Here is a 26,342-nt window from a genome sequence, read left to right as displayed (position 1 = left end):
TGGGGGGTGGATGCCTGGTTTTGACAAGTACCAGCTCCCACTTCCAGCTCAGATCAGCACCCCCCCTTTGCCCGCAGTCTACTGGGACACATCACAGGTCCCAGAAGACTACGGGACCATTCACAAGGCACATACTCAGTAGGAAACTGGCTGTGAAGCTGCAAGGCTTCAGTTCCTGTTTCCCTTACTTCAGATGCCGGAGCCTGCACCCAAAGTCGATTAAAGAGCTGGCTCGGGTAAGGACAATGCTGGATCCCTGGACAGGCTAGTGTCCTTATACTATAAGTCTGCAGCTACAGTATTTGTAGCTGCTGACTTTGAATTGTTTGGTGGGGGAGCCTGGATCTCCTCTAAGCCGTCTTCTCTAACCACAGATCTACAAGTCATGGTAATTAAAATCTAAAAGTCACATGACTCGCTTCTTCTCTTATCACATCATGTTTTCTACAGCATTAGCCACAGAACATTCCAATGGACATCATAGGCTTTATACCACAGCCTGCATTTTATGAATGGCACATAAAATGCAACACTGCAGTGCCTGTTGGAGAGAAGACAGAGGTCTCTATGCTATACACAGCTCCCTCCTTCTCTCTTTAAAACTTCAGACAATGAGGGAGGGGGTAATGTAGAAGGTTAAAACCAGGTACATTTCAGCTTGTGCCACTGAGCTCTGTATACAACAAGCTTTTCAAAAGAGAGCCTAAGCAGCTCTTAACTTGAGCAGAGAGCTTAGAAAACCATTAAGAATGTGAGCGCAGTTATGTATTGTAAATAACCATTTGGAAATGTGTTTTACAGTGGTAGTTTTAATGTTTCTTGCTAAAACATATTTTTTCTTCAGGTTTTATAAGTTGATGTTGGTTAATTTTACATTAATTGTATACATTCATTATTTTGTGATACTTTGTTTGCAGGATAGAAATCCCAGCACTAGCTCTGCATTAGTTGACTGGGAATTCAAATGGGCAATGTACTATTAGGAGAGCTGGAGAGGCTGTATCCCTGCTCTGAGCTATTCAACTATATGTGTAATATTACATACTGTTAGCTAGGCCTACTTGCAATATTAGTACAACAGCAGTATTTTAGCTTTGTAATTAGATCTGCTCAAGCCTACTGCTTGCTGTAAGAGATATGCATATGGAATATTTCATAGGTTTACACACTCAGATTCCCTTTGTGGCTAGGTTCACATATCTGCGAATTGGATGCGAGTTTCGTCCGCCTCCAATTCGCATGACATGCGAGTGTGACCGGCTCTCAATGGAGCCGGTTCACACATGTCCAGGGCGGCCATGGTCCGCATTCCAAAAGGCTCCTGTGCATGTTTGGGTCTGGTTCAGGTGCGAATTCAGGCAAAAATTTGGACCTGATTCGCACCTGAACTGGAGAACAGAAACCCACCGGACCCCATGCTGGGAACAGCAGCCGGACATATGTGAACCTGGCCTGAAAGTCTGTTCAATGGATGTTGTAAACACACAGATATCTATAGAATGCAACAAGACCTTTGCAATTATTGATGAAATCCAGGGTAGTCAGGTTCTATTCACTTGTTACCTGAAGTGTAAGCAGATGTCAGAATTAGTGATCCAAAGTCTACAGACTGCAGGTTCTGAAAAAAAGAGTTGCGGCAACATTTCTGCTGTACAGTGGTGTAACAGTGTTATGGGAGCATCACAAGTATCTACTTTACAATTTTTTGGGGGCAGATAAAACTGTTAAGTATCTGTTTCAAATTTGTATTCATGTGCTGGCTCCGAGGTGAAAACTATACAAGTAGTAAGCTGTACACACATACCTTTAACTTATAAATACATATTTAATAAATGACAAAGGATTTCCAGAACACTATGGCTTAGCTAAAGCTTTGAGCTGTTGTATTAGGAAGTAGTCATTGCAATGAGTCATTTACTTGTGTACTGTATGTACATTCAGTTTGAATGACTAAGCTATGTAAATATCAAGATTTTTTGGGGAATATGGTGGCAAAGAGATAGAAAAAAATGTGAATAGGAACTTTTTTGATAAAAAAAAGCTAATTGTGTAACATCATTAATTACGTGTATAAAATCTGGATTTTAGCAATAAATATTTCATTCATGTGATACTGTGTTCACAGAGCATTCTGGGATTTCAAGTAGCAGCTGCTCACTTGTGGACTGTCTCTCTGTAACTGAAAACCATATACAGCTGTATGAACGGGAGACAGGGAGAGGATGTGTCACTTCCCTGACTCATTCATCTGTGTGTGTTCTAAATAGAATCGAACAGTGAGAGATCCAAAATATTCTCTTTACAGCACAGAAGTGAAGAACTGCAAAAAAGTTGCATTAGGCAGACTCTAAAGCAGGGATATGCAATTAGCAGACCTCCAGCTGTTACAAAACTACAAGTCCCATCATGCCTCTGTCTCTGGGTGTCATGCTTGTGGCTCTCAAAGTCTTGTTATGCCTCATGGGACTTGTAGTTCTGCAACAGCTGGAGGTCCGCTAATTGCATATCCCTGCTCTAGAGCTTCATATACTGAATGCACATGGTACATTTTAAGTATTCATATGCATTATATCGTATTTGCATTAAAAAAAAAATACACATTTTAATTTTCTGTCATTAATATGGTAAAGAAAATTTTACAAAATCAATAGGAACTGCCTTTAGGGGCAACACAACAATTACAAGATGTTTTCTTGCCCATCAATTTTAGAAATTCTAAGCGACCATGGAAAATGTCAGCTTGTTCACAACTGTGCATCAGGTGTTCTCACACTGTCTACATGCTTATTCCAGGTCAATGATTCAGTGCAGGATAAGGATGATAGCTCCGGAACATGCACTTTAAAAAATAAGTCAGTAATGGCAGCTCCCATATTCCAATCCTGATATATTCCTTAAAGAACGGAGATAAGCCAGAGCCATGGCTAGTGATATGGGGAGATCGAAAGACATGCATTGTGCTGTCTATATACAGGGAATATATGCATTTGAGTAAAAAACAATGTTTCGAGGATTAATCAAAGCTTGCATCTTTTCAAGAACCCCACGTCAAACAAAGTATAAAATATTGAAGGACCCAAGAAGAAAAGCTTGCAACCATATAAGAATTACATATGTAATAGATTATATTTAAATTTCTCCCCTACGGAATTTTAATAGCTAAGCCAATGTTTCTGAAATTTGCATTGAAAAATGTTGTGTTTTTATTTTCTTATGTGGGATTCTGTGTTTATATAAAACATATGTGTACATATGTGGGTGTTCCCCTCCCCAGTATTAGGGAGTAGGCAGCAATGTGGATAAAGCCATTGGCTACTTCTCACAAATTCACAAGATTTTTTTTTAAATTAATAAAATTCCCATCTTTGGTATACGAGCTATCATAGATTTCTGATGCGTTGCTAGGTAATTGAATCAGTACCACATTGACTAAAAATAGCAGGCTTGTTTTTTTTTTTCCCACCTTAACCTGCTCTGTTTCTGAATGGACATTCACAGAGTTATCGTAGAAACCTACAATAGGATACAGGGGCTCTGCTTTGTCTTAATTACTAAAATGATTCTAATTTTAGACTGATAGTAAACTTCTCAAAACTTTCACTGTGATCTCAAAATAAAATTTCTGCTAAAAATACTGTCCGCCTTTAAATTCTACATTTTTTCTAGCAAAGGACAATATATACATATTTGGTAAATAAATATTTTTTTTGCATTAACATGACACTTTTCTGTTCAGTAGCTTCACCTATTATGAAAAAAACTATGCATATGTTGGATAAACACATGATTCAAAAACAAGGTGAACATTAAAAATGACCATAAATGCATGTTTATCCTAGAAAAGTCAACAAAGCAGAAAGAAAAAAAATATATATAAAAAAATTCTAAATGTAATATAGTAAAAAGGAGAAATATAAAAAAAAAAAACAATAGATACATTGAAAAAATCTTGCACTTACATTTTTTTCCAGCAGTGTTTGAGCCTCCTCCGTCTCTTACTCACTCCTGAACAGCAATGCAAGAGGAGAGATCTGCTCAAGAAAAAGCTGCAAATCTTTCGGTTCAATAGGAGATGTTGAGGATTCAGGAAGGAGGAGCGAGCAAAAGACTTATGGCTTAGTGGCCCCTTATTGGAATGTGAGTATTACTGCTTCTGTTGTTCACAGTGATTGACTGGAGGATAATTATTTGCTCCCTTTGGGAGCATAATAATATAGAGTAATATTATACAACCAGACTGTGTTGGGAGAAGCATTCATAAACTCATAGGGGAAAGAAAATATAAGATTTGAAAAGCATTGGATTCTGTGCAATTACAGCACAACGTGTGTGGAAGTGGTTTTGCCTCGCATATAGCAAAATATAGTATATTTACATAGAACACCCACACACTCTGATCTCAATCTCTCTCTCTATTATAGCTGTAAAAAATATTATTATCATAATGTGGCAGAATGTGAGAAAAGTTTACATGCCAAATAAAAATCTGTTATAATAAATTTATAGAAAATCCTGTATAATATTAGACTTGTTTATTATGATTTTAGAATTATCTGGTTTTTTTTAAGCATACCACTGGTATTGTACTAGTAAGCATTTGTCACTTTCCAAAAACTGCCATATTTAAGAGAGTTCTATGGTCACAATATTATTATCATTATTATACAGGATTTATATAGCGCAGTTTGCACAGTGCTTTACAGGGAAGACAGTATACACATTAATTTTACTACATCGGCACTGTACTAGTAATACTAACAATGATTGCTGACAATCCAATATAAGCTTACTTGAAAAATCTATTTTCATGTTGCTAGTGCTGTTGGTCATCTCTTTCCACAATCTTCTGGGCTCCCTGCATGCTTAGCAGGTTCTCCTCTGCTGTTTATTTTACATTTTTAAGGACTACACATCCCATGGTACCTTGCTCCCTGTAAACAGTGATTCCTGTACTGACTCCGCCTCCTGAAACTCCTCCTCTCAGCACCTCTGTAGTTCAGAAGGCAGGTGTCTTGCTGAGAATGTTCCCTCAGCGGATAAGTTCCCCCCCTGTACTGCGCAGGCGCAGCGCCTGCTCAGTACAGACTACTGTCAGCCGCCAGAGATAGCCGAAGCTCAAACGCTTCAATCAGCTGTACACGGCGCCTGCGCTCTGGGTCCAGGTTCCTTCCCCACCATCCAAGTGGACCTAGAGGGGGAATCTAAAAGAGCCGAGCGAAGCGAGGCCGTGCCCGAAGCGTGGCGAGCGAAGCGAGCCCGCGAGGGGCCCTCTTACAGGCGCTGTGTACAGCTGATTTTCAGCTATTCCGCTTCGGCTTTTTCCGCCGGAGGGGGGAACTTAGCCGCCGAGCGGAACTTTCTCAGCAGAACACAGACCCTGTGAAATGTGTGACACAGCAGTGGCTACCCCCAGGGCATAGTAAATACATGCAAGTAAATGTGTGAGGGTCTTCACAAAGTAAGCTTACAAAATTCAAAAATTCAGAATAACAGGAGTAGGCTAGAAATAAATAAAATACAATGTGAAAAAGAATTTATGATTTTGACCATAGATACATTTTAAAGTGATTATAAAAGGTTTACATTTTATTTTTCAAAAATAACAAACATGTTATACTTAACTGCTCTGGGCAATAATTTTGCACAGAGCAGCACTGGTCATCCTCTTCACGGGTCCCCTGTCGGCGCTCTTGGCTCCTCCCACCCCGTCGAGTGCCCCCTTAACAATCGGCTTGCTACGGAGGCATTTGTGCGTGTGTAAGCAGGTTGAAAGTTAAACCAGTTAGGTCCTGCTCTGGACAGGAGGACAACAGTTAATACTTTCCCAGTTCTTTGGTTTTGGCGGATTATCTCTAGGTCTGACCCACTAATCCTGTGTTAAAAAAGAGGTACAATGGTCAGAAACAGAGAGCCCTAGGCCTGAGAGCCCCTTACAGGGGTGTGCAAGAGAGCCCAGATAGAGAGAGAGAAAGAAAGAGTCAGAGAACAGAACCCAGGAGGAGCAAAAGAATGTTGCTTACTACTGCCGAGATTTAAAGGAGAAGTCCAGCCTGAGCTCGTTTGGCTGGGCTTTTCCCATGGGTCACAGGAGTGCAATCCGTTTTGCACCCCTGTGACCCTTTTTCAGCAGAGAGCGGACTAAAGTCAGTTCTCTGCTGACATCACAGGAATCAGTCCAGGCACCGCATCATCGCGACAATAAAGTCTGGATCTGCCAGGTGCCTGGACTGACACCTGTCTCAGCTCCCAGCTGAGAGGCTGATACGGCCGCTCCCCGCCCCTCCACAGCTCAGCACTCCAGTGAGCATGGAGGAGCAGAGAGGAGAGATGCTGATTGACAGTCAGCAGCTCTCTACTCGAGGAGCTGTGAGAACCGAGCCATCGGCGATATTCGATCGCTTGGTTCTCAGTGTAGAGGCGCCAGGGGACAGATGCAGCATCGACCTAGGTAAGTATGATGGGGGAAGAAAAAACCCAAACCCATACTTCTCTTTTAAAAGTCATCAAAAACTTGGGGTTCGCCCCGAAGACGCCAGTTGCTGGAGTACACCACTGATGGACTCTGTATTATACATGCAGGTATGCCAAGGCCTGAGTTAGGGTTAGGGACATAGGAAGGAAGAATGTTTCTGTATGTTATACTTGTAATGCCTTTTGCACTTTTTCTAGTAAAGTTTGAAACCTTGTTCCCACTTGGTCTGAAGTTACTGAAAGGGGTATAATGCAAGTAACTGAAACCCTTCTATAGATCAGGTCAATAAGGCTCTTTGGGGTTATGCAGATATTGGTACAAGAGTAATACAGTGTGAAGGTACAAGGGTTACCTAGGGTAGCAGAAGGTAGCGGTGGTATGCTGGACAGGTGGATGTGGACAAGGCTCAACGTGTACCTCCTACATGCAATATACAGAGAAGGTGTACATTGTTACAGGGACTCGAGAGTTGACTGGAGAACAGTTACAGTGCAAGTGTACATGGTGCAACATTCATCTCTAAAACCAGAGGTCTGCCTTAAGGTCAAGTATTTCCCCACAGCAGCCTCAACCTTGTCCCAGGGCATTGATGATAACGGTACTAAAGTAAAGGTACCCCATGTGAAGTAAAGTGATCCTGTTACAGGTGTCTAGAGTATCCTAGAAAAACCCAGGGGGTAGGCCTTCCATGTGACCCACATGAGCAGAGGAGTTTGGAGGGCGGTATCACCCACCTACACGCCCCCTCTTACACGTGCTCACTCTCGAGCTCCCTCTCTTCACTGGCTGTGATTGATGCTAATGGCTTCCCCTGCTGTGTCTGATCCAATGAGGAGGGAGAGAGGCGGGAGAGCATCTGCTTTCGTACACATCACTGGATCAATATTGAGCTCCGGTAAGTATAAGGTTGGGATGGGGGGGTGCATGCAGTAAGTTGTTTTACCTTAATGTGTAGAACCACTTTAAGTCTGCTGCTGTACTTACTGAGTAACCACACCAAAAATTCACTTTTAGGTGGGTTTTGGCTTGTTGACTTCTGTGATTTGGTGTGGACCAATTACCTGCCATATATATAATCAGGAAACTGGAAGAACACAAATCACTTGGAACGTTTCTGATTTGCCCAGTCCACCCTATTCTTACCAGTATGTTGTGTACCCATTATAGTGTATCTATACCCAAAACTTTCCTTTTTTTTTGTTTTTGGATAGAATGGGAAAAAGAGAACCCATGTCAGGTTTTACTGCTATCCAGGTCTCCTTTGGAAAGATTTCCCCTCAATTTCTGTTCTGGGGATTATGTTTTACTAAACAGGGAGTGTGGGTAAAATCAGCAACATGAACACAGCAAACAGTAAAAAGCAGGTTCAAGCATTCCTCTACTCAACTTTAAAAAAAATGATTTTTTTTTTGTACTTACTGTAAGCTCTTTTTCTCTGCATTCACTGGAGGACACAGCTTCTGGTTTTGATCACCTAATGGGGTATAGTGTCACCTGCAGGTGTAGGGTGATGGGTACAATTAAAAACTAAAGACAGGGGTGGACCCAGCTGATGAGCAAAACCCCCCACACTCTGGAACAACTTTAATAGCATAGCAGTGCAAACCAAAGTACAGTATTTATACTCACAGGCAGCAGAAAGTTAGAAGGTGCGTGCTGTGTTCTCCAATAAATGCAGAAAAAATTATTTTCCTGTGAACCCTATTTTTTTTCTTTTAACGGGAGGACACAGTTTCTACTTTTATGTCATCACTTATCGGGACAATGTTACAACAGAGGGGGCAAAAGTAAAACCAGACTGAAAGTCTTAAAAGAAAGGTATACAGCAAAGTGAACTTTCACCTGCAAAACTTTACACCCAGATCTGGCATCAGCTGATGCTGCCACATCCACTTTTCAAAACTTGTTAACCACTTCAGCCCCGGAAGGATTTACCCCCTTCCTGACCAGAGCACTTTTTACAATTTGGCACTGCGTCACTTTAACTGCTAATTGCGCGGTCATGCAATGCTGTGCCCAAACAAAATTTGCGTCCTTTTCTTCCCACAAATAGAGCTTTCTTTTGATGGTATTTGATCACCTCTGCGGTCTTTATTTTTTGCGCTATAAACGGAAAAAGACCGAAAATTTTGAAAAAAAATGATATTTTCTACTTTTTGTTATAAAAAAAAAAATCCAATAAACTCAATTTTAGTCATACATTTAGGCCAAAATGTATTCGGCCACATGTTTTTGGTAAAAAAAATGTCAATAAGCGTATATTTATTGGTATGCGCAAAAGTTATAGCGTACAAACTAGGGTACATTTTCTAGAATTTACACAGCTTTTAGTTTATGACTGCCTATCTCATTTCTTGAGGTGCTAAAATGGCAGGGCAGTACAAACCCCCCCAAATGACCCCATTTTTTGAATATTGACAAAAAAAAAATTCACAAAAAGTTGTCACTAAATGATATATTGCTCACACAGACCATGGGCATATGTGGAAATGCACCCCAAAATACATTCAGCTGCTTCTCCTGAGTAAGGGGATACCACGTGTGTGACTTTTTGGGAGCCTAGCTGCATACGGGGCCCTGAAAACCAATCACCGCCTTCAGGATTTCTAAGGGCGTAAATTTTTGATTTCACTCTTCACTGCCTATCACAGTTTCGGAGGCCATGGAATGCCCAGGTGGCACAACCCCCCCCCCCCCAAATGACCCCCATTTTGGAAAGTAGACACCCCAAGCTATTTACTGAGAGGCATGGTGAGTATTTTGCAGCTCTCGTTTTTGAAAATGAAGAAAGACAAGAAAAAAAAATGTTTTTTCTCTTTTTTCAATTTTCAAAACTTTGTGACAAAAAGTGAGGTCTGCAAAATACTCACTATACCTCTCAGCAAATGGCTTGGGGTGTCTACTTTCCAAAATAGGGTCATTTGGGGGGGGGGGGGGGTGCCACCTGGGCATTCCATGGCCTCCGAAACTGTGATAGGCAGTGAAGAGTGAAATCAAAAATTTACGCCCTTAGAAAGCCTGAAGGCGGTGCTTGGTTTTCGGGGTCCCGTACGTGGCTAGGCTCCCAAAAAGTCTCACACATTTGGTATCCCTGTACTCAAGAGAAGCAACAGAATGTATTTTGGGGTGTAATTTCACATATTCCCATGGCATGTTTGAGCAATATATCATTTAGTGACAACTTTGTGCAAAAAAAAATGTGTCTTTTTCCCGCAACTTGTGTCACAATATAAAATATTCCATGGACTCGACATGCCTCTCAGCAAATAGCTTGGGGTGTCTACTTTCCAAAATGGGGTCATTTGGGGGGGTTTTGAACTGTCCTGGCATTTTATGCACAACATTTAGAAGCTTATGTCACACATCACCCACTCTTCTAACCACTTGAAGACAAAGCCCTTTCTGACACTTTTTGTTTACATGAAAAAATTATTTTTTTTTGCAAGAAAATTACTTTGAACCCCCAAACATTATATATTTTTTTAAAGCAAATGCCCTACAGATTAAAATGGTGGGCGTTTCATTTTTTTTTTCACACAGTATTTGCACAGCGATTTTTCAAACGCATTTTTTGGGTAATAACACACTTTTTAAAATTTTAATGCATTAAACACACTATATTGGCCAAATGTTTGATGAAATAAAAAAGATGATCTTAGGCCGAGTACATGGATACCAAACATGACATGCTTTAAAATTGCGCACAAACGTGCAGTGGCGACAAACTAGATACATTTTTAAAAGCCTTTACAGGTTACCACTTTAGATTTACAGAGGAGGTCTACTGCTAAAATTACTGCCCTCGATCTGACCTTCGCGGTGATACTGCACATGCATGGTGCAATTGCTGTTTACATTTGACGCCAGACCGACGCTTGCGTTCGCCTTTGCGTGAAGACAGGGGGGGACAGGGGTGCTTTTTTTTTTTTTTTTTTCTTTATTTTTTTTTGCTTTTTTATCTTATTTTAAAACTGTTCCTTTCATTTTTTTTTTTAATCATTTTTATTGTTATCTCAGGGAATGTAAATATCCCCTATGATAGCAATAGGTAGTGACAGGTACTCTTTTTTGAAAAAATTGGGGTCTATTAGACCCTAGATCTCTCCTCTGCCCTCAAAGCATCTGACCACAGCAAGATCGGTATGATAAAATGCCTTCCCAATTTCCCAATGGCGCTTTTTACATCCGGCGAAATCTAAGTCATGAAATGCTCGTAGCTTCCGGTTTCTTAGGCCATAGAGATGTTTGGAGCCACTCTGGTCTTTGATCAGCTCTATAGTCAGCTGGCTGAATCACCGACTGCATTCTCAGGTTCCCTGTTGGGACAGGAGAGCCAGAGAAAAACATGGAAGACGGTGGGGGGGGGGCATTCACTCCCACTGCTTGTAAAAGCAGTCTAGAGGCTAATTAGCCACTAGGATTGCTTTTACATGAAAGCTGACCGCTGGCTGAAAAGAATGATACCAAGATGATAAGTAAACCTGCAGGCATCATTCTGGTATAACCACTCAAAGTCCAGCAACATACCAGTACGTTGCTGGTCCTTGTTGGGCATATATTGTAATCTTTTTTTTTCATGCAGCCTGTGGGCTGAACGAAAAAAAGATTGATCGGTGGGTATGCCCACCATTAGAATACCTCCCTTCATCCACCCACTTCTAATGATGGGCATACATGCACCGTTTATATATGCTGAAGCATGGGGGCATCCTCTCGCAAAAGGTAGGAGCAAATCGCTCCTCTGCCCCTGCTGCCCCCATGCTTCGGCATATATCACCTCCGCTGGAGTCACAGCTTTATATATCGTGGGAGCAAATGCTGTTGCTGTCAAGATAAATAAATCCGTGCTGCAGCTGAATGGCGTACCTGAAGACAAAAAAATGGTTAACAATAAAACACAGTAAACAGTAAAGTATAAAAAATTGCATACCTGAAAAGCAAACATGATAAAACATAATAACAATAAAACATTGCAGAATAGAATACAGTAAAAAAGAGCAGAACAATAGAGAGAGAATAGAGAGAGAGAGAACAATAAAACGACAACTATTTCTTTTATTTTATATATTTTTTGTGTTTTTTTTTTTTTACACTTTTTTTGTAACTGCAACGGTCACTCAAAATGCGATGGCATCTTGGGAGACCCTGTGAAAGTTTGCCTAGTCTGTGCAATGCTGTACCCTACGCTAATACTCAACTAGTGTATGGTAGCGTTCAAACATTCACCAATGCAAAGACCAGGATTGTCAGGACAGGAGGGACAATAATAGCGGGTGTCACGCCTATATCCGCGCTTGCTGCAGACACGACATCTTTTTTGGGGGGCTTGTTGGGTAGGGGTACTCGGGAGGACATAAAGAAAATGCCTCTCATGCAGCCGACTGCATTTGGTTGGGGATGTGAATGGGGGAAGTACGGGTGCTGCAGAAGTGGTGGGTTCCCAATTAGGATTGGTAGGATTGGCGAATGCAGCAGGAAGGGCATTATGGGCACGACGGGCCTGTGTTTGTCCTCTTCTTGGTGGCAGCGGGACACTACTTGTGCTTGCCACCTCACCAGCTTGAACTGCACTTATGGGACTCGCCACGTCACCAAGTGTTACTGCAGTGCTGGTTTGACTACGACCAGGGTGTACTAGGCCGCTGGTGCTTGCCAGTTTACCAAAACGCTACCAAAAAACTGTTAGCGATCGCAGGGATCAGGCCTAACTCTGCGAATGCTGCAGTTATGCGTTTAGTGTTTTGTAAGTGACAGTGATCGATCGATCGATACTGCACTTGGGTGGGCTGGGCTGGGCGGAGGGGCAAAACGCAGGTGCTAGCAGGTATCTGGGCTGATCCCACTAACACTGCGTTTTTGGGAACCCTAAACTGCTGGGGACGCTAGTATAGATCTGATTGGATCAGATATTGCTCCGTTCAGATACTACACCACTAAGGGAGGCGTATGCTGCGTGCGAGGGTGTTAGCGGTACTGGCGCTAACCTGGCGCTGCTTGGGGCGATGCAGACCCTAGCTAACCCTAACACCTAACTTATATCACCGCTGGGCAATCAGGGGGCTAAACCTTTATTCGGTAATAAATGGTGGGTGCCCTGACACTATAAAAAATAAACTAACTAACCAGCGTCACCCGTAACAGTTATACGGTGATCACTGGTGAAAGGGTTAACTAGGGGGCAATCAAGGGGTTAAAACCTTTAGTAGGTAGTATATGGGGGTCCCTGTCGCTATAAAACGCTGACGGCGAACCTATATATTTACCTCCCTAACTAGCGTCACCAGTGACACTAATACAGCGATCAGAAAAACGATCGCTTAGTGACACTGGTGATGGGGGGTGATCAAGGGGTTAAAACTTTATTGGGGGGGTTAGGGGGGTATCCTAGACCTAAAGGGGGCTAACACGAACTGCCCTACCACTTCTGTCACAAACTGACACCAATGCAGTAATCAGGAAAAAAAAAAACTGCTTGGTGTCACTGTGACGGGGGGGGGGTGTGTGATTAGGGGGTGATCAGGGGGTGATGGGGGGTGTAAAGTGTGCCTGGTGCGTTCTACTGTGTATGTGTTGTACACTCACATGTGCACTCCTCGGCGCCGGAACGGAAAATACCGAGCCGAGGAGAGATGACATCACTTCCTCTGCCGCTGTTTTACTATACAGCAGCAATTAATAGGCTGGGAGCGATCGCGAGGGGGGGCCACGAATGGATGGCCTCCCCCTCACCTCTGATTGCTCGGGGACAGAAGCCGACAGCCTCGGGCACCAGGGGGGGTCCAATCGGACCCCCCGCCCGCGGGAGGCAGATCACGTACCAGGTACCTGCCTGTGCCATTCTGCTGCAGTATATCTGCGTGAGGCGGTCGGCAAGTGGTTAAACATATAAACTGACAATCATGTCAAACTGCTTTAAAAAAAACTCTGAAATTATTGATGATAGCATAGATTACTGGACAGCCGACCACCCTCCCTTGGTAATCCACAGCGACCCTGTCAGAATTTGGAGACCCCAATGACACACACAACAGGCAGCTTTCATGTGCAAAGTGAGTCTGAACTCTTTATTAACCACTTCAGCCCTGGAGGATTTAGCAGCTCAATGACTGGAGGACTTTTTACAATTTGGCGCTGTGCTGCTTTAACTGGTAATTGCGTGGTCATGCAATGTTGTACCCAAACTAAATTTGCGTCCTTTTTTCCCACAAATAGAGGTTTCTTTTGATGGCATTTGATTGCCTCACAACAACAAACAGGAAAAATAAAGAAAAAAACTGCGCTATAAAATGAAGATGCAGAAAGTCAATATATGCAGTAAAATCAATGTAAGCAATGAACACACATGTACGCATCCAATGACATCAGATCATTAGTGTAACAAATGATAAAAAATTATGATAAAAAAGTCCATAGATAAAGGAGGTAAGAGGAATCCCCTGGTAATTATCCGTGGAAATCAGGTGAGAAAGTGGAAAGCAAACACACCCTGCACAGTGATCCTCCACCACCAAACATATGCGCTTACCAAATGGAAAGCATAATAAGGCACGTCTCGGGACTGTATCCAGGTCAAGCTGTTAGGCAGTACACCACTCTTCCAGATATCGCTATGGGTCATAAGCATGTAAATTGGGTCCTGGTGTCCTATATACGATATCCCTCCATACAGCGTGGCTCCAACCATAAAACAACCCGAATTAACCACATAGGGGTAGAAGAAAGGCAACCATAGCGTAAATCCGATAAGGTATTTTATTTAAAATAAGGTAAAACACTAACAAAATGGTAGTTTTAAAAGGAGCATTCGCCGGCCGGCAAGCGAGCGCCCGTTCAATATTGAGTGCGATATTGAGTGTAATGGCGTCAGAGCGTCAACCTCCCAATGTACGTTTTGTCTTGTCATTGACGTCGTCTGGAACTACAACCTGCAGCGTCGTCTACCGCCAGCAGATGGCGATAGGGTCCTCGTTGTACACTGTAAAAAGTGACAAAAAAAAAAAAAAACAAAACACAAAATTGTCACTAGATATATTGCTCACACATGGCATGGTTATATGTGGAATTACACCCCAAAATACATTCTGCTGAGTAGGGATGAGCTTCGAGTTCGAGTCGAACTCATGTTCGACTCAAAAAACATCGGCTGTTCGCAAGTTTGCCGAAACAGCGAACAATTTGGGGTGTTCGCAGCAAATTCGAAAGCCGCGGAACACCCTTTAAAAGTCTATGGGAGAAATCAAAAGTGCTAATTTTAAAGGCTTATTTGCATGGTATTGTCATAAAAGGTGTTTGGGGACCTGGGTCCTGTCCCAGGGGACATGGATCAATGCAAAAAAAAGTTTTAAAAACGGCCGTTTTTTCGGGAGCAGTGATTTTAATAATGCTTAAAGTGAAACAATAAAAGTGTAATATTCCTTTAAATTTCGTACCTGGGGGGTGTCTATAGTATGCCTGTAAATGGGCGCATGTTTCCCATGTTTAGAACAGTCTGACAGCAAAATGACATTTCAAAGGAAAAAAAGTCATTTAAAAGTACTCGCAGCTATATGAATTGTCGGTCCGACAATACACATAAAAGTTCACTGATAAAAACGGCATGGGATTTCCCCACAGGGGAACCCCGAAACAAAATTTAAAAAAAAATGGCGTGGGGGTCCCCCTAAATTCCATACCAGGCCCTTCAGGTCTGGTATGGATATTAAGGGGAACCCCACGCGAAAACAAAAAAAAAAGGCGTGGGGGTCCCCCCTCAAATCATGGATTTTAAGGGGAACCCCGCGCCAAAACTTTTTAAAAAATGGCGTGGGGTCCCCCCAAAAATCCATACCAGACCCTTATCCGAGCACGCAACCTGGCAGGCCGCAGAAAAAGAGGGGGATGAGAGAGCGCCCCTCTTCCTAAACCATACCAGGCACATGCCCTCAACATTGGGAGGGTGCTTTGGGGGGTCCCCCCAAAGCACCTTGTCCCCATGTTGATGAGGACAAGTACCTCATCCCCACAACCCTTGCCGGTGGTTGGGGGGGGTCTGCGGGCGGAGGGCTTATCGGAATCTGGAAGCTCCTTTAACAAGGGACCCCCAGATCCTGCCCCCTCCCTGTGTGAAATGATAAGGGGGTACTTACCTTTTCACAAAAAAGTGTCAAAAATTTTAAAAATGACAAGAGACAGTTTTTGACAATTCCTTTACTTAAATGCTTCTTCTTTCTTCTATCTTCTATCTTCCTTCGGTTTCTTCCTCCATCTTATTCTTCTTCTTCCTCCAATCCTCTGCTTCTTGCTCCGGTGTTCTCGTACGGCATCTTCCCCCGCTGTGTCTTCCTCCCTTCTTCGTGCTCAGGCTGCTCCGCATCATGATGGGAGGCTCCCGCCGTGTGACGCTTCTCGTCTTATGACGGTTCTTAAATAACGGAGGGCGGGGCCACCCGGTGACCCCCGCCCCCCTCTGACGCACGGGGACTTCATTGTCCGCCCCCCTCTAACGTCACGGGAAAGCCTCGGGAAGTCCCTGTGCATCAGAGGGGGGCAGGGTCACTGGGTGGCCCCGCCCTCCGTTATTTAAGAACCGTCATAAGACGAGAAGCGTCACACGGCGGGAGCCTCCCATCATGGATGCGGAGCAGCCGAGCACGAAGAAGGGAGGAAGACACCGCGGAGGAAGATGCCGTATGAGAACACCGGAGCAAGAAGCAGAGGATCGGAGGAAGAAGAAGAAGAGGATGGAGGAAGAAACCGAAGGAAGAAAGAAGATAGAAAAAAGAAGAAGCATTTAAATAAAGGAATTGTCAAAAAACTGTCTCTTGTAATTTTTAAAATTATTTACACTTTTTTTGTGAAATGGTAGGTACCCCCTTACCATTTCACACAGGGGGGGCGGGATCTGGGGGTCCCCTTGTTAAAGGGGGCTTCCAGATTCCGATAAGCCCCCCGCCCGCAGACCCCCACAACCACCGGGCAAGGGTTGTGGGGATGAGGCCCTTGTCCTCATCAACATGGGGACAAGGTGCTTTGGGGGCAGCCCCAAAGTGTCCTCCCAATGTTGAGGACATGTGGCCTGGTACGATTCAGGAGGGGGGGCACTCTCTCATCCTCCCCTCTTTTCCTGTGGCCTACCAGGTTGCCGTGCTTGGATAAGGGTCTGGTATGGATTTTTGGGGGGACCCCACGCCATTTTATTTTTAAACTTTGGCGTGGGGTTCCCCTTAAAATCCATACCAGACCTGAAGGGCCGGGTATGGAATTTAGGGAGACCCCCACGCCATTTTTTTGGTTTTGGTTCAGGGTTCCCCTGTGTGGAAATCCCATGCCGTTTTTATCAATGAACTTTTAAGTGTATTGTCGGACCGACAATTCATATAGCCGCAAGTACTTTTAAATGACTTTTTTTCCTTTGAAATGTCATTTTGCTGTCAGACTGTTCTAAACACGGGAAACATGCGCCCCATTACAGGCATACTATAGACACCCCCAGGTACGAAATTTAAAGGAATATTACACTTTTATTGTTCACTTTAAGCATTATTAAAATCACTGCTCCCGAAAAAACTGACGTTTTTAAAACTTTTTTTTGCATTGATCCATGTCCCCTGGGGCAGAACCCAGGTCCCCAAACACTTTTTATGACAATAACTTGCATATTAGCCTTTAAAATTTGCACTTTTGATTATTCATGTCGAGTCCCATACACTTTAACGGTGTTCGCATGTTCGAGACAAATTTTTTGCCTGTTTGCATGTTTTGGTGTGAACCGAACCGGGGGTGTTCGGCTCATCCCTGCTCCTGAGTATGGGGATACCTCATATGTGAGACTTTTTGGGAGCCTAGCCGCGTACAGGACCCCTAAAACCTATCAATGCCTTCAGGATTTCTAAGGGTGTAAATTTTTGATTTCACTCCTCACTACCAATCACAGCTTTGAAGGCCATAAAATGGCAAGATAGCACCCCCCCCCCCCAAATGACCCCGTTTTGTAAAGAAAACATTTCAAGCTATTTGTAGAGAGGCATGTGGAGTCCATGGAATATTTTATATTTTGCCACAAGTTTCGGGAAGATTACAATTTTTTTTTTTTTTTACACAACAATGTCACTAAATGATATATTGTTCAAACATGGCATGGTTATATGTGGAATTACACCCCAAAATACATTCTGCTGCTTCTCCTGAGTATGGGGATACCACATGTGTGGAAATTTTTGGCAGTTTAACCGCGTACAGGACCCTGAAAACCAATCACTGTCTTCAGGCTTTCTAAGGGCATACATTTTTGATTTCACTCCTCACTGCCTATCACAGTTTCGGAGGACATGAAATGCCCAGATGGCACAACCCCCCCCCCCCCAAATGACCCCATTTTTAAAGTAGACACCCCAAGCTATCTGCTGAGAGGCATGTTGAGCATTTTGCAGATCTCATTTTTTTTCACAAAGTTTTGAAAATTGAAAAAAGAAAAAAAAAAAAAAACACATTTTTCTTCCCTTTCTTCATTTTTAAAAATAAATGCAAAATACTCACTATGCCTCTTAGCAAATACCTTTGGGTGTCTACCTTCCAAAATGGGGTAATTTTGGGGGGTTTCTGGACATTTCAGGGCCTCCGTAACTGTGATAGGTAGTGAGGAGTAATATCACAATTTTATGCCTTTAGAAAGCCTGATTGGTTTTCGGGGTCCTGTACGCAGCTAGGCTCCCAATAAGTCTCACACATGAGGTAACCCCGTACTCAGGAGAAGTAGCAGAATGCATTTTGGGGTGTAATTTCACATATAACCATGCCATGTTTGAACAATATATCATTTAGTGACAACTTTGTGCAAAAAAAAATAAAAAAATGTAATTTTCCCAAAACTTGTGACAAAATATAAAATATTCCATGGACTCAACATGCCTATCAGCAAATAGCTTGGGGTGTCTACTTTCCAAAAAGGGGTCATTGGGGGGGGGGGGGGTTGAACTGTCCTGGCATTTTATGCACAACATTTAGAAGCTTATGTCACACATCACCCACTCTTCTAACCTTGAAGACAAAGCCCTTTCTGACACTTTTTGTTTACATGAAAATTTTTTTTTTTTTTGCAAGAAAATTACTTTGAACCCCCAAACATCATATATCATTTCTTTAAAGGAAAGGCCCTACAGATTAAAATGGTGGGTGTTGCAATTATTTTTTTCCACACAGTATTTGCGCAGCAATTTTTCAAATGCAATTTTCTGGAACAAACATACTTTTTTTAATGCACTAAAACACACTATATTGCCCAAATGTTTGATAAATGTTTGATAAAATAAAAAAGATGATCTTATGCCAAGTAATGGATACCAAACATGACATGCTTTAAAATTGTGCACAAATGTGCAGCGGCGACAAACTACATACATTTTTAAAAGCCTTTAAATGCCGTTACAGGTTACCATTTTAGATCTACAGAGGAGGTCTACTGCTAAAATTACTGCCCCCGATCTGACCTTCGTGGTGATATCTCACATGCATGGTGCAATTGCTGTTTACATATGACACCAGACCAAAGCTTGCGTTCGCCTTTGCACGTGAGCACGGGGGGTGGGGGCAGGGGTGCTTTTTTTTTTTTTTTAATTAGTAATTTTGCTTTTTTATTATATTTTTAAACTGTTCCTTTCATTTTTTTTTTTAATCATTTTTATTGTTATCTCAGGGAATGTAAATATCCCTTGTAATAGCAATAGGTAGTGACAGGTACTCTTTTTTGAAAAAATTGGGGTCTATTAGACCCTAGATCTCTCCTCTGCCCTCAAAGCATCTGACCACACCAAGATTGGTGTGATAAAATGCTTTGCTAATTTCCCAATGGCGCTGTTTATATCCGGCGAAAGTGATGAAATGCTCGTAGCTTAGGCCATAGAGATAAATGGAGCCATTCTGGTCTCTGATAAGCTCTATGGTCAGCTGGCTGAACCACCGGCTGCATTCTCGGGTTCCCTGTTGGGACAGGAGAGCCGAGAAAACCATGGAAGATGGTGGTGGTGGGGGGGGTACGTTCCCTCCCACTGCTTATAAAAGCAGTCTAGAGGCTAATTAGCCACTAGGATTGCTTTTATATGACGTGGGAGCAAACGCTGTTGCTGTCAAGGTAAATAAACCCATGCTGCAGCTGAATGGCGTACCTGCTAAGCAAATGATAGTTAACAATAAAACAAACTTTACAGTATAACATACCATACCTGCAAAGGAAATACAATAAAACATAGTAAAAATAAATCAGAGAGAGAACGATAGATATAGAACAATAGTGAGCGGACAGTAGAGAGCAAACATAAGAGAGAGAACAATAGAGAGAGAGGAGAAAACTACAACCACAACTATTTTTGGATTTTAGATTTTGTATTTTTTGTGTTTGTGAGTTTTTAGTTTTTTTTTCCATTTTTTTCACTTTTATAAAAACTGTAAAAAAAAAAACTGTAAACTGAATGTTGCATATTAGGGTCTCTCAAAATGTGATGGCCACCTGTGTTAGTGTGCCTAGGACTGTGTGGTGCTGTACCCTACGCTAAAACTAGTGTGTGGTAGTGTTCGAAACAGTCACCAATGCAGAGACCAGGTTGGTCAGCACAGGAGGGACAATAAAAGCGGGTGTCACATCTAAATCCACGTTTTCTGGGCAGTTCTTTTTGGGAGTTTCTTTTTTGACGGTGAGTCAGATGCCGTCACGCCGGAGGGGGTATTTAGCGGGGTTTTCCCCGCCACCTGCTGACACTCCTGTTCAAACGTGAGGCGGCTAACGTTCGTGGTCTCCCTGGCAGACCACTTCAGGATCCTCTTCTGCTAATTTTGGACTCATACAAGTAAGTGCCATACTCTTGGCTAAACCACTGATCCTTTATTGGATCCCCATTTCTCTGCTATCAGTATCACTTTCCATTATATCATAGCTGATTCCTTTTGAACTTATAGGTTCCCATCTATGGTTAGCTAAACATCCGTTCCTTACTGCCTGATCTATGGGATTGCATGGGCCAGTATTACACCCTGCTGAGCAGCGCTTTCTTCCCATTTTTTTTTTCTAAGGAACCCTTCACAGAAGAGGCAACTTGCCTTCAACCATCCTATGGATGTGACTTTAAAACCCTATTGATTCCATTCTCCCTACCAGGTATATTTAACCTTTATTGCCCTTTAGTGGCTCACCATAAAATAACTCTGTGCTAGGACTTATTATCCTAGTTTATTGCTTGATAGTACCAATTCTTGATTTTTACAGAGTTTTATTTACTCATAGGAGAAAATCTTTTCCCTTTATCCCTCTCTGCATGCCACCACAGGAGGCCAGTCTTGAAGGGAATTATGCACTGCGGATAATCTAAGTTACCGTATCTCTACAGACCTTATATGTCTCTACTAGACTGGTAAGGTGAACTGGGTGGTTAGAACAATGTATATATGTTTTTTTTTTCAATATTATCTATGTATGTTTATTATTATTTTTCAAAACTAATTCTTTTTCAAATGTATTGTATATTGTTTGCATCTGCTTTGCAACTTTGATGCTATATCATATGTATGTATCTATACCCTGCAACTGTTTTACACATGAATGTATTACCACATACAAACTATGACATTACACATTTTGAATTTAAATAATGTGGTTATTATGTACACTCTTTGGACATGAGCGCTTATTGTCTATTCATTTTTTAGTTGATCAGATGCCACACTATATATCTCCTGAAGAAGCTTAAAAAGCGAAACATGTCGAGAAAGTGGTATTAAGCTCTGTATCACATCTGTATAGATTTGTCTTGAAAACATATCAGCTTTGTTGCTTCTTGTCTGTTTTTTCTTTTTTTTTTTTAAATAAGATTTTTTAATAGGATTTAAAATAAAATTTGTATTTTTTTATTCTTGCTATTTTTCATTTTGTCTATTGAGAACCCTAAAAGTCCCTTGGCCTCTTTGGAGGCCTCAAGTCCCTCTTTTTCTAAATTTGAATCTAATATTGGGATGTGGTGTTCTTGTTTGATTCCTCCCCCCTACCCCTATGATATTAATCAGGGACTCATTAACACAGACAACTTCATCGGGGGTAAACAAGGCTGCAAAACGTTGGTTCAAGTGGTTTACAAGGGGCAGAATTTTGTAGAGCCGATCAAATCCATGGTCACCCTGAGGACGACAGAGTTAATTGTCATTGAAGTGCATGAACCGCAAGATCTGCTCGTATCGTGCCCTGGCCATGGAGGCAGAGAACACAGGCATATGGTGAATTGGGTCAGTGGACCAATATGACCGCAAATCACTCTTTTTAGTTATGCCCATGAGGAGGGATAGGCCCAGAAAGGTCTTAAATTCGGAAACCATAATTGGTTTCCAATCTCTGGCAAGGGTCAGCTGGGGATTAGCGGCGATGAATTGACCAGTATACAAATTGATTTGGTCCACAATAGATCTATAGAGATCTTCGGTGAAAAACAGCGAATAAAAATCAAGTGACGTAAAATCAACTGTTTCCACCTGAATTCCAGGTTGGCCATTGAATTGGGGAAGTACGGGTGCTGCAGAAGTGGTGGGCTCAAAATTAGGATTGGTGAATGCAGCAGGAAGGGCACTATGAGCTTGACGGGCCTGTGTTTGTCTTCTTCTTGGTGGCAGCGGGACACTACTCGTGCTTGCCATCTCGCCAGCTTGAACTGCACTTATGGGACTCGCCATGTCACCAAGTGTTACTGCAGTGCTGGATGTATGACCAGGATGTACTAAGCCGCTGGTGCTTGTCAGTTCACCAGAAGGAATAGCTGCGCTAGTACTGGCTCTCTGCTCCATACAAGGGACCTGCGGTTCTTGCACCTCAATGACAGCAGAAGAAGATCGGGGTCTGGTACACCAGACCTTGGCAGGGACCACAACTCCATCATCAGAGCTATCTGTCAGGGTGCCGCTGCTGTCTACAGGTTCGTATTCTGAGCCTGAATCTGACAGATGAGTGACTTCCTCTTCACTATCTGTCATGCTCAGAAACGTGTAGGCCTCTTCACTAGTGTACCTTCGATTGGGCATTTTGGCTCTAAATTTAGTGGTATACTAGTGAGACTCACAGGTAAAAAAGCTCCTGACTGTTAGCGACTGATTCAAACGCTACCCAAAAAAAACTGTTAGCGGTCGCAGGGATCAGGCCTGACTCTGCGAACGCTGCAGTTATGTGTTTTGTAAGTGACAGTGATCGATTGATACTGCACTTGGCTGGGCTGGGCGGAGGGGCTAAACGCAGGTGCTAGCAGGTATCTGGGCTGATCCTGCTAACATTGCATTTTTGGGAACCCTAAACTGCTGGGGACGCTAGTATAGATCTGATCAGATCAGATATCGATCCATTCAGACACTATACTACTAAGGAAGGCATATGGTGCATGCGTGGGTGTTAGCGGTACTGGCACTAATCTGGCGCTGCCTGGGGCGACGCAGACCCAATCTGACGCTAAAACCTAACTTTGATCATCTGCCGGGTGATCAGGGGGTTAAACCTTTATTGGGTAAAATACTGCGGGTGCCCTGACGCTATAAAAAATAAACTAGCTAAACTGCATCACCCGTGACACTTATACTGTGATCACAGGTGACGGGGTAATCAAGGGGTTAAATCTTTATTGGGGGGGTTAGGGGGGGGTCTCTAGACCTATCTGGGCCTAAGACTAATTACCCTAACACTGATTTTTGTCACTAATGACACCAGTACAGCGATAAAAAAAAAAGGATTTTTTAAAACCGCTTACCTGTAAAATCCTTTTCTTTCGAAGGACATCACGGAACACAGAGCCACAGTAATTACTGGTGGGTTATATAGGTATCACTGGTGATTGGACACTGGCACACCCTATCAGGAAGTTCAACCCCCTATATAATCCCTCCCCTTGCAGGGATACCTCAGTTTTGTAGCCAAGCAATATAGTGTATTAGAAGAGGGGCGGGACCTCTGTGTCCCGTGATGTCCTTTGAAAGAGAAGGATTTTACAGGTAAGCTGTTTTAAAAAATCCTATTTTCTTTCTCGAACATCACGGGACACAGAGCCACAGTAATTACTGGTGGGATGTCCCAGAGCAATGCTACCTGAGGGGGGGGAACCACGACCAAGTAGGGTGCAATCAGACCTGAGGACCCTGTACAACTGCCTGCAGCACACTACGCCCAAAGGCGATATCCTCATGCCTTCTCACATCCACCTGATAGAATCTGGTGAATTTATGAACTGAAGACCAGGTTGCGGCCTTGCAGATTTGAGCCATAGAGGCCCGGTGATGCACTGCCCAAGAAGCACCAATAGTCCTTGTGGAATGTGCCCTGATCTGAAATGGAGGAATCTTCTGTTTCAAACCGTAAGCTTGGATGATCAATTGTCAAATCCATTTAGAAATGGTAGCTTTTGACGCTGCCTGTCCTCTATTGGGACCCTCTGGCAGCACAAACAAAACATCCGTCTTGCGGATCTGAGCAGTTGCCCCGAGATAGGCCTTAACTGCTCTTACTACATCCAACGAATATAGAGATCTCTCTTCCAGAGAACAGGGATCTGGAAAAAAGGAAGGCAAAACAATGTCTTGGTTTAACTGAAAATCAGAAACCACCTTCGGTAAAAAACTAGGATGAGGGCGCAGTACCACTCTATCCTTGTGTATAATCAAATAAGGCTCCTTACAAGAAAGGGCTGCTAATTCTGAAACTCTTCTAGCAGAAGAGATGGCCACCAGAAAAATTAACTTCCTTGTCAACAAGACCAAAGGAATCTGACTTATTGGTTCAAAAGGCTGTTTCTGTAACACAGCCAGGACCAAGTTCAAGTCCCAGGGGTTTAGGGGCGCTTTAACCGGAGGATTAAGACGCATCACCCCCTGCATAAAGCTTCGGACCAAAGAATGCGAAACAAGTGGCCGCTGAAATAATATTGATAAAGCAGAGACCTGGCCCTTGATGGTACTCAAGGCCAGCTTCATCTCTAATCCTAATTGTAGAAAATCAAGAATTCTACCTATGACATATTTCCTGGGATGCCAACCTCTGGATTCACACCAGGATACATAAGCTTTCCAGACTCTATGATAAATCATCCTGGAAGCTGGCTTCCTTGCATTAACCAAGGTAGATATGACAGGTCCTGAGAGCCCACGACTCTTCAGAAGGTGGGTTTCAATAGCCAAACCGTCAAATTTAGCGTTTGTAAGGCAGGATGGAACACAGGACCTTGAGATAACAGGTCTGGGCGTACCGGTAGTGTCCACGGGGAACCCACCGTCATCCTTACTAATTCTGCATACCAAGTCCTTCTGGGCCAAGCGGGGGCCCACCAGAAGTACCGACTTCCTTTCCTGCCTGATCCTGCGAAGGAGTCGTGGTAGTAGCAGAATAGGCGGGAATGCGTAAATCAGTGAGAACTGATGCCACGGAATCACCAACGCATCCGTCCCGCATGCAAGAGGATCTTTTGTCCTTGCCACAAATCTGTCTATCTTTTTTGTTGAATCGGGATGCAAAGAGATCTACATCTGGAACCCCCCATCTTTGGCATATGGCCCAAAAGACGTCGGGATGCAGAGACCATTCCCTGGAAGTAACTGCTGGCGACTTAGGTAGTCCGCCTGCCAGTTCTCTATTCCCCGGATGAAAACTGCCGATATGCATGGTACATGCATCTCTGCCCAGACTAAGATCTGGTTCACCTCCTTTTGAGCAGCTCGGCTCCAGGTGCCCCCCTGATGATTGACATAAGCCACTGCTGTGGCATTGTCAGACTGGATCCTGACCGGACAACCCTGTCCAGGCTTTTAGGGCTAGATATATCGCCTGGATCTCCAGAATGTTGATGGGTAAGGTCCTCTCGGTCTTGGACCATATCCCCTGAACCGCAGACTGTTCCAGAACTGCTCCCCAACCTGACAGACTGGCATCTGTTGTTACCACCGTCCAGGTAACCGGTAGAAAGGATTTCCCCTTCTGCAGGTTTTCGGGTATGAGCCACCAATTGAGGCTCTAATGCACCGCATGCGACAGGTGCATTGGAAAGTCTAATGCCTGAACCTTCTTGTTCCAGGTCGACAGAATACTGTGTTGCAGCATTCTTGAATGAAACTGAGCATAGGGAACTGCTTCGAATGAAGACACCATCTTCCCTAGTAGCCTCATACAAAGGCGGACAGAGGGACCCTTCTTGGTCCTGACTGCCAGAATCAGTTCCCTTAAAGCAGCGATCTTTGCCTGGGGTAGAAATATTTTCTCCTGGCTTGTATCTATAATCAGTCCTAAATACTCCAGTCTTCTTACTGGTTTTAGGAAAGACTTTTCTAGGTTGAGGATCCTGACTGTGGTCCTCAAGTTTCCATTCAAAGAGGCTACCGACCGGTCTATCAAGAGCAGGTCGTCTAGGTATGCTATGACAGCTATACCCTGAGCCCTTAATCTGGCCAGAGGAGGAGCCAAGATCTTTGTGAACACTCGAGGTGCAGTGGCTATCCCAAAAGGCAGAGCCACAAACTGGAAATGGCACCCTCCTACCTCGAATCGCAGAAACTTCTGATGAGCAGGAAAAATGGGCACATGCAGATATGCATCTCTGATGTCTATCGATGCCAGAAATTCTCCTCCCTGCAGGGTGGGAACTACTGTCCGAATTGTGTTCCATGCGGAAGGATTGAATCCTTAGGAATCGGTTCAGATCCCTTAAATCCAGAATGGGTCTGACATCCCCATTTGGCTTTTGGACCGTAAAAAGGTTGGAATAGAAGCCCAATCCCTGGTCCTTTGCGGGAACCATCATAATGACCTCCTGCGACAAAAGTCGCTCTAACGCTAGAAGGAGCGACTGCTTCTTCTCTGGATCTCTGGGAACACTTGATCTGAGGAACCGAGGAG

At 43.3% G+C, this 26,342-nt stretch overlaps 1 protein-coding gene across 2 annotated transcripts in view; it reads right to left on the bottom strand.

Moving 5' to 3' along the window:
• The window catches only part of LOC141111055 (probable glutamate receptor), a 78,256-nt gene extending 74,139 nt beyond the window's left edge, over positions 1 to 4,117 (bottom strand). The window contains exons 1-2 of one of the 2 annotated variants that reach the window (XM_073603008.1): positions 3,960 to 4,062; positions 1,564 to 1,618 (exon numbers count right to left, since the gene is read on the bottom strand). The gene's annotated coding sequence lies outside the window, so the exon portion shown is untranslated. Of the gene's footprint in view, positions 1 to 1,563; positions 1,619 to 3,959 lie in introns of both variants that reach the window. The other variant, XM_073603007.1, reaches the window with a different exon arrangement.
• Between the last annotated feature and the right edge of the window lie 22,225 nt (positions 4,118 to 26,342).

This window comes from Aquarana catesbeiana, linkage group LG10 (genome assembly GCF_042186555.1).
Source record: "Aquarana catesbeiana isolate 2022-GZ linkage group LG10, ASM4218655v1, whole genome shotgun sequence".
Classification (NCBI taxonomy): Eukaryota; Metazoa; Chordata; class Amphibia; order Anura; family Ranidae; genus Aquarana; species Aquarana catesbeiana.
Note: the sequence above shows the minus strand (reverse complement) of the source record. Positions and strands in the feature narration are given on the sequence as shown.